Genomic DNA, 16,646 nt, shown 5'->3' on the forward strand with positions numbered 1-16,646 from the left:
TTTTTAATTGGGTTGTTTGGTGTTTTGGTCATTAGCTTCTTGAGTTCTTTGTATATTTTGGATAACCCTCTATCCTGAGGGGTTAGTGAAGATTTTTTTCTAATATGAAGGTTGCCAATTTGTCTAATTCACTATATCCTTTGCCTTACAGAAGCTTTTCAGTTCCATGAGGTCCCATTTATTGTCTCTTGATCTTAGAGTATGAGCCATTGGAATTCTGTTTAGGAAATTTAACCCTGTGGCAATTATGAGTTCAAATCTTTTTACCACTTTCTCTTCTATTAAATTCAGTGGTATCTGGTAATATGTTGAGGTCCTTGATCTACTTTGACTTGATCTTTGTGCAAGGTGACAAATATGGGTCTATTTTCATTTTTCTATATAGAAAGAGCCAGTTAGACTAGTACCATTTATTGAAGATGCTTTTTATTTCCATTGTATATTTTTTTGTTTCTTTGTAAAAGGTCAAGTGTGAGTAAGTGTGTGGTTTTATTTCTGGGTCTTCCATTCTATTCCATTGATCAATGTGACTGTCTCTGTACCAACACCATGCAGATGGAGTTTTTATCACTATTGCTCTATAGAATAGCTTGAGGTCAAGGATGGTGATTCCCACAGCCCTTCTTTTATTGTTAAGATTTATTTTCACTATTCTGGTTTTTTTTTTTTTTTGGCTTTCCACATGAATTTGAGAATTTCTTTTTCCATGTCTTTGAAGAATTGTGTGGGGTTATGATGGAAATTGCATTGAATCTGTAAATTGGCTTTAGTTGGATGGCCATTTTTCTATGTTAATTCTGCTAATCCATGCACATGGGAAATATCTCCACTTTCTGAGATCTTCAGTTTCTTTCTTGAGAGACTTGAAAGTTATTGTCATACAGATATTTCACTTGTTTGGTTAGAGTTACTCTAAGACATTTTATATTATTTGTGGCTATTGTAAAGGGAGTTGTTCCCCTAATTTCAATCTCAGCCTGTTTATTATTTGTATAAAGAAAAGCTGCTGATTTGAGTTAATTTTATAACTAGCTACTTTGATGAACTTATTAGCTGAAGAAGTTCCTCATAGAATTTTTGAGGTTGCTTTAGTATACAATCATATTATCTGCAAGTAATGATACCTTTATTTTTCTTCTTTCCCATTTTGTATTCCCTTAATCTCTTTTTGTTTTTTTTTTTCCTTTTTCTTTTTTTTCCCTGGAGCTGGGGACCGAACCCAGGGCCTTGCGCTTGCTAGGCAAGCGCTCTACCACTGAGCTAAATTCCCAACCCAAAAGACTTATTTATTTTATGTATATGAACACAATCCTGTTACAGATAGTTGCGAGCCACCATGTTGTTGCTGGGAATTGAACTCAAGACCTCTGAAAGAGCAGTCAGTGCTCTTAACCGCTGAGCCATCTCTCCAGCTCTTTTTGCTGTCTTATTGTTCTAGTTAGCACTTTGAGTACCATATTGAATAGATATAGGGAGAGTGTGTATCCTTGTTTTGTCCCTGATTTTAGTAGGATTGCTTCAAGTATCTATCAATCTCTCCATTTAATTTGATATTGGTTGTTGGTTTGAAGTAAATTGCTTTTATGTTTAGGTATGGACCTTGAATTCCTGATCTCTCCAATACTTTTAACATGAAGGATGTTGTATTTTGTCAAATGCTTTTACTGTATCCAAGGAGATGCTCATATGTTTTTCCTTTGAATTTGTTTATATAATGGATTACATTAGTGGATTTTTGTATATTGCATACCAGGGAAAAAAGCCTACAGTTTTGATGTGTTCTTAGATTCAGTTTGTAAGAATTTTATTCAGTATTTTTGCACAGATATTCATATGTGAGATTGGTCTGAAGTTTTCTTTTTTGGTTAGGTCCTTGTGTGGTTTAGGTATCAGAGTAATTGTGGCTTCATAGAATGAATTAGGTAGTGTCCCTTCTGTTTCTATTTCATAGAATAGTTTGAGGACTATTAGTATCAGGTCTTCTTTGAAGGTCTGGCAGAATTCTGAACTAAAATTTTCCATTTCTGGGCTTTTGTTGGTTGGGGGGTTTTAATGACTTCTATTGTCTTATGGGACTATTTAGAAAGTTTGTTTGCTCTTGATTTAATTTTGGTATGTGATATCTCTCTAGAAAATCATCCATTTTATCTATATTTTCCAGTTTTGTTGAATATAGGCTTTTGTAGTAGGTTCTGATGATTTTTTTTAACATTTCCTCCATTTCTGTTATGTCTCCCTTTTCATTTCTGATTTTATTAATTTCGATTCTGCCTCTGGGCCCTTTAGTTAGTTTGGCTAGGGGTTAGCTATCTTGTTTATTTTCTCAAAGAACCAGCTTTTGTTTTTGTTGATTGTTTATAATGTTCTCTTTGTTTCTATTTGGTTGGTTTCAATCCTGCATTTGACTATTTCCTGCCATCTACTCTTCTTGGGTGAATTTGGTTCTTTTTGTTCTAGAGCTCTCAGGTGTGCTGTTACATTGCTAGGGTAAGATCTCTACAGTTTCTTTACCAGGTCACTTAGTGCTATGAAATTTTCTCTTAGCACTTTCATTGTGTACTTTAATTTGGGTATGTTGTGCCTTCATTTTCATTAAATACTAAAACGTCTTTCATTTCTTTATTTTTTTTTTCATTGAGTAGAGAGTTGTTCAGTTTCTATATATATGTGGACTTTCTGCTGCTTTTGCTCTTTTTGAAGACCAGCCTTAGGCCATGGTGGTCTGATAGGGTGTATGGGATTATTTCAATCTTCTTGCATCAGTGGAAAGCTGTTTTGTGAGCAATTATATGATCAGATTTGTAGAAGGTGCCATTGGGTGCTGAAAAGAAGGTGTGTTCTTTTGTTGTAGGGTGAAATGTTCATTAGATATCTGTTAAATCCATTTGGTTTATAACCCATATTAGTTTCACTGTGTCTCAGTTTAGTTTCTGTATCAATGACCTGTCCATTGTTAGGAGTGGGATGCTGAAGTCTCCCACTGTTATTGTGTGGGGTTCAATGTGTGTTTTGAGCTTTAGTAAAGTTTCTTAAAGGAATGTGGGTGCCCTTGCATTTAGGGCACAGATGTTCAGAATTGAGACTTTCTCTTGGTAGATTTTCCCTTTGATGAATATGAAGTGTCCCTTCCTCATCACACTTGATAACTTTAGGTTGAATGCCTATTTTATTGGATATTAGAATGGCAACTCCAGCTTTTTTCTTGAGACCATTTGCTTGGAAGACCTTTTTCCATCCTTTTACTCTGAAATAGTTCCTGTCTTTGTTATTGAGATGTGTTTCTTGTATGCCTCAAAATGCTGGATCTTAACGGCATATCCAGCCTGTTAGCTTATGTCTTTTTATAGGTGAGTCGAGTCTATTAATATTGAGAGATATTAAAGACAGATGACTGTTGGTTCCTGTTTATTTTTGTAGGTGGCTTTAAGTGCTTGTGGTTCTTTCATTTTGGCTTTGTTATGAGATGCTTGATATCTTTTCGTTTCTTCGGTATAGGTATCTTCCTTGTGTTGGAATTTTCCTTCCAGGATACCTTGTAGGGCTGGATTGGTAGAATTTGGTTTCATCCTGGAATATTTTGGTTTCTCCGTGTTGCTGTAAAATTATAAAAGAGACTGTCTTTTACCCTCTAGATCTGCAGTGCCCCTATGACATGTGGTAGGTAGATCTCTTGGCAGAAACACACATCACAATTTCGTGGCAGCCCAGTGTCTGTAGCCACCACACACTCTCTTAAACTTAAATCGCTACCTGAAAGAACATACAACACAACAAATTCTGATCCAATTGACTAGATATAATTGCCCACCTAAACATACAAAGCCCTATACATATCCATCCCACCTAAACATACAAAGCCCTATACATATCCATCCCTTAAAAATGTTCATAACAACCTGCAAATACACAGAGTGGAATCTTGATGTCAGCCTCCATGTTCGCTCTGAGGCTTCTCTCCAGTCTCCTTCTGTTCTAGTCTCCTCCTCTTCCCTCAAACTTTTCTCCCACCCATCCTTCCTTCTCATCGAATGACAGGCCTCATTCTATCTTGTAACTTCCTTCACCTGTATGAATTTTCAGGTGTGTTGGTGAATTCAGGGCTTGCTGTGGTAGGAGAACTGGGTTCTGATGATGCTTGCCTATATTGACTTCTGCTGCTTATGGTCTTGCATTGTCTCTCTTCGTCTGGTTATCCCTTGTGTTTGCTGGTCTAGGTGACTCTTTCTGGAGTCTGCCTCCTTTTTCCCTGAGTTTCTACAGGTCTCCTGGTAGCCCTGTGGCCCTGGCTGTACCAGACCTCCCGTGAGGCTTCCAACTTGGAGGTTCATCAGAGGGGCAGAGAAGCTACTAATTTGTTGCTCTGGCTCAGTAGATCTCCTGGGATTGTAGACTGTCGGGTCTTCAGAGGAGCAGTCACACTGTTGTTCTGTGCAAAGCTGCTCTCTGGGAGGGGTTGGGGGGAGATGGGCTGTGGTATTAATTTCTTTGTGTGCAGTTGAACTTGAGGGAGGCTTTCAGTCTTTTGGATCAGTTGCACTACATGCCACAGAACCCCTGGAGATCCTCAGACTGTTGTGTGCTTTGCCTAGTTGCCCTGTGTACAGAGGAAGTCCTGGGATACCTTCATGCTGTGCTGTCCTGGGTCTAGTGGATCTCTGGCTGTGGTGTCAGGTGCCCTGGGTGCAGCAGATTTGGGATACTTCAGGGTGGGTATCAAATGATGTGAATGCAGTAGTTCTTATGCTGTGCCTCAGGATATGATGTCTTCCGGGAAGCAGACTAGCTAGCAGTTTGTCCCATCAGAAAGGACCAGGCAGAAGAGAGTGATATTCGGCAGGTAGGTGGGGATTTGAGGAATGGTGGTTCCCTGAGTCCACTGGGCTCCCAGTGACAGTTGTGTGACTTTAGGGATGGGGGAGTACTTACCAAATTCTATGAGTGCAGGGGATCCTCTGGTGTCTCAGGATATGGCCTCTTCCGGGGAGCAACTAGCTAGCAGTGTGTCCCAGCAGAGTCTCATCTTCTTCTTTGGTTTGGGAAATTTTACTTCCATTTTTTTCTTTTTTAAAAAAATGTTTTCTGTGTCTTTACCTTACTACCAATAGCAACAACAAGCCTCAGCACTCACAAAATTTTGAGCTCCTGTCCCTGTGTATGGCTCCCATGTATCACTGTCTTGACTGGGGAAACTTAGTTCCCCATTACCAAAACTGCATAAGTCTGAGGGATACAATAAATCACAGAAACAGAGTGACCAGACCCAGTGGAGAGCAAATACTTGTGAAGCAACTGCCATGTTGATATTTGTTCCTGGAACAAAAATGGCAGCTGGCAGCTAAGGGAAGGATAAACCTGGCCCTCAGAAGCAGTAGATTAAGCTTGTTGAAGAGGCTGTAGTAGACACGCACAGGTACTAAGTTAGCATGGCCAGTTTCATATTCAGCTTGTCTCCTTTGGTTTTGGTAACTGCCTTATCAAGCTTCTTAGGCAGGATGTGAACTCAACTAGAAATTTATCTGAATGGATTTGCGTTTCAATCTGTGAGATCACCAGGTTCATAAAGGAGTTGCTCATCACAAAGCTGGGGTGTCCTTGGCACAATCCACATTAGCCAGCAGACTCCCAGCCAGCATAATGATTTGTGACTATTCTTCAGCCACTAGAAGTCCACCTTTGGCCTGACACAGGGGAATGCTTCTCCACAGCATTCACATAGAGCCACTTCACATCATCTCCACATCAGTGTCAAATGTTCTACACCATAGCATTGTCTTGCTTCTGTTCACAGTTCCAGCCTAGGATGATATCAACACAGCCTCTAGTGGTAATAAAGATGTTGCCCTCCCTATAGGCCTCGTCCATAGTAATCACCTCATAGCCATCCATGGCAGCCTGCAGAGTACTGATAGGGTCAATCTCAGTTATAATGACTCAGACTCTGAAACCCCTTGGTAAAAGCCCTTGCCCATGTCACTGTAGCCCACTACCACTGCCACCTTGTCCACGGTCATAACATTTTTGGCCTATTTTATGCTATCTTTGAGGGACTCCATTAGTCATAGATATTGTCAAGCTTGTTCTTGGTGACAGAATCATTGACATTGATGGCATTCAGTATCCCATTGACTATCATCTTGTAGAGGTCATAAACACCAGTTATGATCTCCTCAGAGATGCCTCAGATGTCTGAAAGAAACAGTGGGTATATGGTATAGATGAAGTTAGTTAGGTGACCCCCATCATCCAGAATTATGCTGAGGGGTTCATCCTTGAAGTGCAACATCTGCTCAATGTACCACCAATACTCCTCTACTCATCTGTCTTTCCCTTCCAGGCAAACACTGGAATGCTGTCCTTCACAATGATAGCCACTGTATGGTCCTGATTAGAAAAGATGTTGCAGCTGGACTATCGCACCTCAGCATCCAGGGCCATGAAAGTCTCAGTAAGGACAGCAATCTTCAAAGTAATGTGTAGGCAGCCAGCAATGCAAGCACTCTTCAGTGGTTTGGAAGCTGAGTACGCGTATCAAACCTGGCATCTCGTCTGTCCAGGGCCTTTTGACTCCAGGTAGTCACTCTAAAATCAGCAATTTTGTTGGGCATTTTGCCAGTAGTGCTGTTAGTGCTTCTGCTGGGACTGATGAACTTAGTGAAGGGGAATGGGTGACTTGGGGAAGGGTACTGAATCTACTTCAACTTTCAGATTTTTGAACTGTTTTAATAATTTCTTTCTACTGTTTGTTTCCATAGATTTAAGAGCTTTGTTCATTTCATCTTCAAGGATTTCTATTATATCTATAAAGACTATTTTAAAGTCTTTGTTTTGTGTTTCAGCTCAACTGCAATATTCCAGGCCTCTATAATAGGAGTACAGGACTCCAGTGAAGTCCTACCATATACTGTTACTGATTGTCTTTTCATATTGGTGTCCAAACATCTGGTTTGGAAAGATTGTAATTCTAGGTGCTAATATCTTGTCTTGCCTTTATTGGTGGAGGTTTTGTTTCTTGGAATGTGTTATCTTCTCTGGTTCTTAGGAGAGTGTGATGGCTGTGTGTTGTCCATGATGGCAGGAACCTTAAAGAGTTTATGTAGCATTTGATGGCTGGTGATGATGTAGTTGCTAGTAGTAAGTAGCTGGAGGAGGGGTGGATCTAAAACCTGGGAGCTGAGAAGATCCATTTTGTACTTGCAGAATCAACTGAAAAACCACATTTAGAAAAGAAAAGTGCTCACACCACAAACAAAAAATTTGATGGTGCAATTACCAGGAAATATAAAACTATCATTTGGTTTCCTTTTTTTTTTTTGCTTCTTCTTTTGGGATGTCCAGGCACTGCTGCACATCAATCAGGAAGGATGGAGTTGAGCCAAGTTCCACAGTCCATGTCTTTCCTTAGGGTGTTTTGGTCTTGTTGCACACACCAGGAGGGAAAGGATGAACCAAAAACTGGAACAGATGAGTCAGTAGAACCCTGTGCTGGGAAGGGTTGCTGGGGAGGATCTCCAAAGATTTCACTGTTACAGCTCTTCAATTTTACAGCTCTTTTAGAAAATAGCTTTTTTTTTTAGATGATAGTCAATGAAACAGCCTGTACTCTTTATTTCGTAAGAACAAAGACTATATAAACCTTGGAATATGGGAAGAGGTTCTTCTTAGGGTGAAGTTTCATTGACTAATATTTTAGGTTCTGGGAATAACTCATTTGCATGGAGATACATTCTGTAGATCAGATGCAAGAGAATGCCAGGCTTAGAAACGGGAGTACTGCATTTTGTTCTGAGCTCAGGAAAGCAGTCTAGACATGGGATACTACAACCATTGTAGCAAGCTGCAACACTGTCAAGTAATAATGAAAAATAATTTAAAGGAAATCTAGAAATATTGGTTCAGTGGAAGCAAATTTTTGACATAAGCTACTAATGCTTAATGGGTAACTTATTTTAGTCAGCAGCAAAAGGAAAGCCAATAACTATTTTTTAAAAACCAAGACTAGATAACTAAAAGTCACAATATGAAAATTAATTATCAGATAGGAGCCAAAAGTTGGCTTTAAGTGTAAAGGATGAAAAGTTACAAAGGAAATTCAATGAACTTTGGACAAATTGTGTCTATGTGTGCTCACTACTGTCACTCATGCCATAGCATCTGAGAGTCTCATCCTGTGGTATTTCAAAAAGCAGAAAAATATAGTGGGAGAACTAAAAAGAACCCCTGGAGAAATCTTTGAAATCATTTATGCCAAACAAGTCTGAATGAAAACAAAATACTCGGTATTTCAAAAAGTTTAGAAACATGTCATAAGGAGTAGATAAAACTTGACATAAGACTAGGATAACATTCACTCAAAATTTAATGAGGTAATTCAAAACATTTGGAGCAAAAGCATGGTCACAGGCCAGATGCTTTTAATAAAATCCTAGGGATAAGAAAAAAGAGAAATCTTTATATCCTGAGGAAGAATGCACATATAGAGGAGATAAAATACTGACTTACCTTTGATTTTATTCCAAAGAGCACTAAAGACTTTTAAGGAAAAGCACAAAGCATTCAAGAGAACAAAGGATCCTAGGAGATATCTGGAAAACAAGAATGTATTTTCTTCATGAGTTTTAAGATCTCTTGCAAAGGTGCAACCTCCATTGAATTATCTGTGGATTTTCTAGCTTAGCTTACTGCTGCAATCTCTGGTGGAAGAAAAGGTTCCTAATGTAGCTGGGGAGATGCAAGTTACCTGCTCCTTCACCCAGGACTAAACCGAAGAAATATATTCTTCATTCTCTTACAAAAGATAAAGAAAAATTTGGTAATTATTGGCAGTTCATTTCTTTAAAAGATTATTTTAAGCAATAGCAAGAATGCTATCTTCTTCATCATTTGTAAGTCCACAGCAGTGGCAAAAGATGACAACAAACCTGCATCTAGATAGTTGGATTTCTCCTGTGATCACCTAGGGAGCACCTATATTCCCACAAAGAAAACCGATAAACATTGAGCACCAGGAGATGAAGGATACGGAGTTTCTCAAAGAAGCCATGAGTGCAGCTTATGATCCTTAAGTGAGCAACGTAGAAGAGAATTGTTTCAATAAGCCAGTAGATGAATTGGCTCCTAAAATTGAGAATATTCTCTCTAAATATCCTGTGACTGCTGTAAAAATGTATATAAAGTCATCTGTTTTAACTTTATTCATACACTTACAGGTTGGAGACAATGGAATGGCATACTATGGTGGTGTTCATGCCTGGGAAGCATGTTCCACCTAGTTAAGTAAGGAGCTTTCACTGGGATTGGGAAGAGAAGGAAGAGATAAAGTAAACATCTACTCTACTACCAATGTAGAAGAGCAACTGTGTAACATGAAAATATGAAACTCATTAAATCAAAACTAAAGTGAAAAATAATTTAAAGATAAATAGGTTATAAAAACCACTGACTATATTTTAACATGTCAATAATGAAGACAAATCAAAACTTATTAGAACATCATCAACAATTTTTAATTAAAATTGTAATTAATATTTAAAAATTATTATTAAATTTAAATAAGTTAATGTAGTTTAATAATTTATATAGAATGATGTAGTATGTTTTAATAATTTTAACAAATTTTAAATTAAACTTTAATAAACTTCAATTAATTCTCCAATTAAAGTAACATTTTAACATGGTAAGTGAAAATTTTATGTCCTACAGATACAAGTGGTATGGCTTGTATCTGTAAATTTACATTTAAACAGGTAATTTTATCTGAAAGTTCAAATATTTCTTAATTATGTTTTCTTAAAATAATATTTCTAGCTTTAAAATATATTGTACATTAGTGCTAATAGAATATTAAGAAAATATTTTATATGATAAAATATAATTTTTTATATAATAGCTAAAACAGATATTAAAACAAACCATAGTAAAAATTAGGATACAATAACATCTCTTTTTTCCTTGCATACTTGAAATTTTTTTATTGTTATAGATTTTTCTCTTTTTTTTCATTGGATATTTTCTTTACTTACATTTCAAATGTTATCTCCTTTTCTGATTTCCCCTCTGGACACTCCCTATCCCTTCTCCCCTTCCTCTGTGGCTAGGAGAGGAGAGTGTTTCCCCAACCACTCACCCTCTCCCTCACATCTCCATGCCCTAACTTTTCGCTACATGGGGACGTTGAGCATTAACAGGGCCATGGGCCTCTCCTTTTGTTGATGCCAATAAGGCCACCCTCTGCTACATATGTGGCCGGAGCCATGGGTCCCTCCATGTGTACTCTTTGGTTGGTGATTTAGTACCTGGAACCTTTAGGGGGGTCTGGTTGGTTGATATTGTTGTTCTTCCTATGGGATTGAAAAACTCTTCAGCTCCTTCAGTCCTATCTCTAATTCCCCCATTAGGCACCCTGTTCTCAGTTCACCCTGTATTTGTCAGGCTATGGCAGAGCCTCTTGGGAGACAGCTATATCAGCCTGCCATAAGCATTAACTTCTTGGCATCCACAATATTGTCTGGATTTGGTGACAGTATATGGGAAGGACTGCCAGGTGGGACCATCTCTGAATGACCTTTTTCACAGTCTCTACTTCACACTTTGTCTCTGCATTTCCACCTGTGAATATTTGGTTCTCCCTTCTAAAAAGGACTAAAGCATCTACTCTTTGGTCTTCCAACTTCTGGAGCTTCTTGTGGTCTGTGGATTGTATCTTGATTATTCCGAGCTGTGGGGCTAATATCCATCTATCAGTGAGTGCATTTAATGGGTGTTCTTTTGTGATTGGGTTACCTCTCAGGATGATATTTTCTAATTCCATCCATTTGCTTATGAATTTCATGAAGTCATTGTTTTTAATAACATAGTAGTACCCCATTGTATAAATGAACCACATTTTCTATATCCATTCCTCTGTTGAAGGACATTTGGGTTCTTTCCAGCTTCTGGCTATAATAAATAGGTTTGCTATGAACGTAGTGGAGCATGTGTCCTTGTTCTATTTTCAAGCATCTTTTGGGTATATGCCTGGAATGGTGTACTTGAGTACTCAGGTAGCACTATATCCAGTTTTCTGAGAAACTTCCAGATGGTTAGCTCTTTTGTCAAAGATCAATTGACCATAGGCATGTGGGTTCATTTCTGGGTCTTCAATTCATTTAATTCCCTGCCTGGCTTTAAACCAATACGATACAGTTTTTGTCACTATTGCTCTGTAATACAGCTTGAGTTACTACATCCCTATATGGTGATGCCACCAGAAGTTCATTTATTGTTGAGAATATTTTTTGCTATCCTGAGTTTTTTGTTATTTCAAGTGAATTTGCAAATTACTCATTCTAACTCTATGAAGAATTGAACTGGAATTTTGACGGGAATTGCATTGAAATTGTAGATTGCTTTAGGCAAGGTGACCATTTTTACTATACTAATCCTGCCAATTCATGAGCATAGATCTTTCCATCTTCTGAGATCTTCGATTTCTATCTTCAAAATTGAAGTTCTTGACATACATATCTTCCACTTACTTTGTTAGAGTCATACAAGCCATTTTTTAAATTTTTTTGTGACTATTGTGAAGGGTAACGTTTCCCTAATTTCTTTCAGAGCTTGTTTACCCTTTGAGTAGAGGAAGGCTACTAATTTGTTTGAATTAATTTTAAAACCAGCCATTTTGCTGAAGTTGTTTATCTCTGGAGGAATTTTTGGGGTCACTTAAGTATACTATCATATCATCTGCAAATAGTGATAACCTTGACTTCTTCCTTTCAGATTGTCTGTCTTTGACCTTTTGTTGTCTAATTGCCACTAGAACTTTGAGTCCTCTATTGAATAGATTGGGAGTGTTAACAGCCTTCTTTTGCACCTGATTTTATTGGGATTGCTTCAAGTTTCTCTCCATTTAGTTTAATGTTGGCTACTGGTTTGCTGTATATTGTTTTTACTATGTTTATGGATGGGCATTGAATTCCTGATCTTTCCAAGACTTTTACCATGAAAGCGGTATTGGAATTTATCAAATGGTTTCTCACAGCATTTAATGAGATGATCATTTTTTCCTTTGAGTTTGTTTACTTAATGGATTACATTGATGGATTTCTTTATATTAAACCATCCTTGCAAATCTGGGAACCTACATCATGATGGATGATTGTTTTGATCTATTCTTGGATTCAGTTTGCGAGAATTTTATTGAGTATTTTTGTGTTGATATTCATAAGGGAAACTGATCTGAAGTTTGCTTTCTTGTGTGTGTGTGTGTGTTTGTATGTGTGTGTTTGTGTGTTTGTGTGTATGTGTGTTTATGTGTGTGTGTGTCTGTGTGTGTGTGGTTTAGGTATAAGCATAATTGTGGCTTCATAAAATGAATTGGATAGTGTTCCTTCTGTTTCTATTTTGTGGAATAGTTTGAAGAGTATTGGTACTAGGTCTTCTCTGAAGTTTTGATAAAATTCTGTACTAACCACATCTGATCCTGGGCTTCTTTTGATTGGGAGACTTTTAATGACTGCTTCTATTTCCTTAGGGGTTATGGGACTATTTAGATGTTTTATATGATTCGGATTTAATTTTGGTACCTGGTATCTGTCTAGAAAATTGTCCATTTTCTCCAGATTTTCCAGTTTTGTTGAATATAGGCTTTTGTAGTAGGATCTGATGATTTTTTTGAATTTTCCAGCTTCTGTTGTTATGTCTCCCTTCTTACTCCTGATTTTGTTAATTTGGATATACTCTCTGTGACCACTGGCTACTTTGGAGATGGGTTTATTTATCATGTTGATTTTCTCGAAGAACAAGTTCCTGGTTTTGTTGATTCTTTGTATAGATCCTTTTGTTTCTACTTGATGTATATTCTTCCATTTGTTCTACAGCTTTCAAGTGTGCTCTCAAGCTGTTAGTGTATGCTCTCTCCAGTTCCTTTTTGGAGACACTCAGAGCTGTGAGTTTTCCTCTTAGCACTGCTTTTATTGTGTCCCATAAGTTTGGGTAGGTTGTGCCTTTATTTTCATTAAATTCTAAAAAGTCTTTAATTTCATACTTTCTTTTCTTGACCAGGTTATCTTTGAGTTGAGTATTGTATGGCTCCCATGTATATGTGACTTTTCTGTTTTTGTTGTTATTGAGAACCAGTCATAGTCCATGTTTATCTGATAAGATGCACATAGGATTATTTCAATCTTCTTGTATATGTTGAGGCCTGTTTTGTGATGGATTGTGTGGTTAATTTTGAGAAGGTACCATGAGATGCTGAGAACAAGGTATATTCTTTTGTTTTAGGATAAAATATTATATAGACATCTGTCAAATCTATTTGGTTCTGTTAGTTTCACATGTCTCTGTTCAGTTTCTGTGTCTATGATCTGTTCATTGATGAGAGTGGGGTGTTGAAGTATTCCTCCACTGTTTTGTGTAGTGCAATGTATGCTTTGATTTCTTTTGTGAATGTAGTTGCCCTTGAGTTTGGAGCACATTTATTGAGAATTGGGAGTTCATCTTGGTGGATTTTTCCTTTGAGAATAAAGTATCCTTCCTTATATTTTTTGATAACTTTTGGTTGAAAATGAATTATATTCGATATCAGAATGAATACACCAGCTTGTTTCTTGGGACTATTTGCTTGCCAAAAAGACTTTCTACCCTTTTACTCTGAGATAGTGTCTTTTTTGTCACTGAGATGCATTTCTTGTATGCAGGAAAATACTAGGTTCTGTTTACATATCCATTCTGTTAATCTATGTCTTTTTATTTGGGAATTGAGTCCATTGATGTTAAGAGATATTAAGACATAGTGAATATTGTTCCCTGTTTTGTTGTTGTTGTTGTTAGAGGTAGAATTATGTTTGCATGGCTTTCTTCTTTTAGTTTGTTGCAAGAGATTACTTTCTTGCTTTTCCTAGGGTGTAACTACAATAACTTCTTTCTCTTTCCCTGTCAATACTACGGATAACAACCGAAAGAGAAACAATGTAAGGGAAAATAACTCTTCCAACAGAGAAAAACTGTGAGGACCACAAACCTCAAACCATTGCATATACTTGCCAATCTTGAACTTGGATGAGGGATATGCTGAGAGTTGATGCTGGTTGCTTTTTAGCCAAGTTCATATTTTCTGAAAACTACCAATTTTGATGCAATTCAACAGAACTGTAGCTTAATCACTGGAATCAAAGATAATCTTATATCTGTTACAAATTTCCTGTGGAAAATGCAGGAAGAAGCCTAGGTTAGAATGAAGAGGCAGGAAGTCTATGAAAAAATTAACTGATAGTAATGTGTTTTATTTGGGATTTGATTTCTTAGCTCACAGAGACTGTGCAGAATGATGTAAAGTAAGGTAAGGGACAAGGGGAGCTGGGAGAGGGGCGAGAGATCTAGACAACAAAACTGAGTCCTTAACTCTAATCATTTCTGGGAGAAATGTGAGTTTTTTAAAGAACAAAAGTAGAAGGAAGCTGTGTCTTCAGCATGAAAATGAACAATAGCAAAAAGGATAGAAGTGTGCGTGTTCCAGAAATTTTGCATTCTTTTTCTACTTTTCAGTAACTATGCACAATGTTTTTCCTGACACCTAAACATCACTCAGGGATGACTTTCAATCAGAAATAAGCCAGTGATGCTCCTATAAAGACGCTTCCCAAACAAGCTGAATACCTACTCTATGAAAAAATTAATGCCACTGACTACAGTAAAAATACACCACCACACTATGAGTCAACATGCGAAATAATTATTTATAATCTTAAAATGATTAGTTAATGTCACTTATTCTAGAGAAGCAAAGACACAAAGGATACATATGGAATGAAAATGTCTTAGAGCTGTAGATATGAAAAGAAGTATAAACAGCTTGGGGAAGGACTTAATTTTAAAATGTTAATGTTGCTTCCTGGTTGCTGCCACCGCAGAGAGCTCGTGGGCAGCACCCTGCGAGCAAACTTGAGCCTCGGGACCACAGGTAAGACCAACTTTTCTGCTGCAAGAGACCTGCCTGGTGAACTCGGGACACACAGAGGCAGAATTCCTCTAGGACCAGGCACCTCCTGTGTTTACCTGGAGTCCCACACCCGCGGATCCCGGCCCGCAGCAGCTCTCTGCTCCCAGACCCCGTGAGAGAGAGACCTCACCACCTGGTCAGGTGGGTACTCCTGAGGCTGCAGAGCAGAAGAGACCACCAACACTGCTCACCCCTGCCCACATCCCTGGCCCAAGAGGAAACTGTATAAGGCCTCTGGGCTCCCGTGGGGGAGGGCCCAGGAGCGGCAGGACCACTGAGCCTGAGACATCGCCGGAACATGAAGGGACAGACCAGAATAACAGTTCTCTGCACCCAAATCCCGTGGGAGGGAGAGCTAAACCTTCAGAGAGGCAGACAAGCCTGGGAAACCAGAAGAGACTGCACTCGGCACACACATCTCGGACGCCAGAGGAAAACACCAAACGCCATCTGGAACCCTGGTGCACTGAAGCTCCCGGAAACGGCGGTGCAGATCTTCCTGGTTGCTGCCACCGCAGAGAGCTCATGGGCAGCACCCTGCGAGCGAACTTGAGCCTCGGGACCACAGGTAAGACCAACTTTTCTGCTGCAAGTGACCTGCCTGGTGAACTCAAGACACAGGCCAACAGGAACAGCTGAAGACCTGTAGAGAGGGAAAACTACACGCCCGAAAGCAGAACACTCTGTCCCCATAACAGGCTGAAAGAAAACAGGAAAACAGGTCTACAGCACTCCTGAAACACAGGCTTATAGGGCACTCTAGCCACTGTCAGAAATAGCAGAACAAACTAACACTAGAGATAATCTGATGGCGAGAGGCAAGTGCAGGAACCCAAGCAACAGAAACCAAGACTACATGGCACCATCGGAGCCCAATTCTCCCATCAAAAAAACATGGAATATCCAAACACACCAGAAAAGCAAGATCTAGTTTCAAAATCATATTTGATCATGATGCTGGAGGACTTCAAGAAAGACGTGAAGAACTCCCTTAGAGAACAAGTAGAAGCCTACAGAGAGGAATCGCAAAAATGCCTGAAAGAATTCCAGGAAAACATAATTAAACAAGTAGAAGCCCATAGACAGGAGACACAAAAATCCCTGAAAGAATTCCAGGAAAACATAAATAAACAAGTAGAAGCCCATAGAGAGGAGACACAAAAATCCCTGAAAGAATTCCAGGAAAACACAATCAAACAGTTGAAGGAATTAAAAATGGAAATAGAAGCAATCAAGAAAGAACACATGGAAACAACCCTGGATATAGAAAACCAAAAGAAGAGACAAGGAGCTGTAGATACAAGCTTCACCAACAGAATTCAAGAGATGGAAGAGAGAATCTCAGGAGCAGAAGATTCCATGGAAATCATCGACTCAACTGTCCAAGATAACGTAAAGCTGCAAAGCTATTGGTCCAAATAATACAGGAAATCCAGGACTCAATGAGAAGATCAAACCTAAGGATAATAGGTATAGAAGAGAGTGAAGACTCCCAGCTCAAAGGACCAATAAATATCTTCAACAAAATCATAGAAGAAAACTTCCCTAACGTAAAGAAAGAGATAATCATAAGCATACAAGAAGCCTACAGAACTCCAAATAGATTGGACGAGAAAAGAAACACCTCCCATCACATAATAGTCAAAACACCAAACGCACAAAATAA

The 16,646-nt window shown here is 38.5% G+C and overlaps 1 pseudogene; it reads right to left on the reverse strand.

Moving 5' to 3' along the window:
* Positions 1 to 5,413: 5,413 nt before the first annotated feature.
* Ahcy-ps5 (adenosylhomocysteinase, pseudogene 5) lies at positions 5,414 to 6,605 on the reverse strand (annotated as a pseudogene).
* Between the last annotated feature and the right edge of the window lie 10,041 nt (positions 6,606 to 16,646).

Source organism: Rattus norvegicus, chromosome 9 (assembly GCF_021556685.1).
Source record: "Rattus norvegicus strain SHRSP/BbbUtx chromosome 9, alternate assembly SHRSP_T2T, whole genome shotgun sequence".
Classification (NCBI taxonomy): Eukaryota; Metazoa; Chordata; class Mammalia; order Rodentia; family Muridae; genus Rattus; species Rattus norvegicus.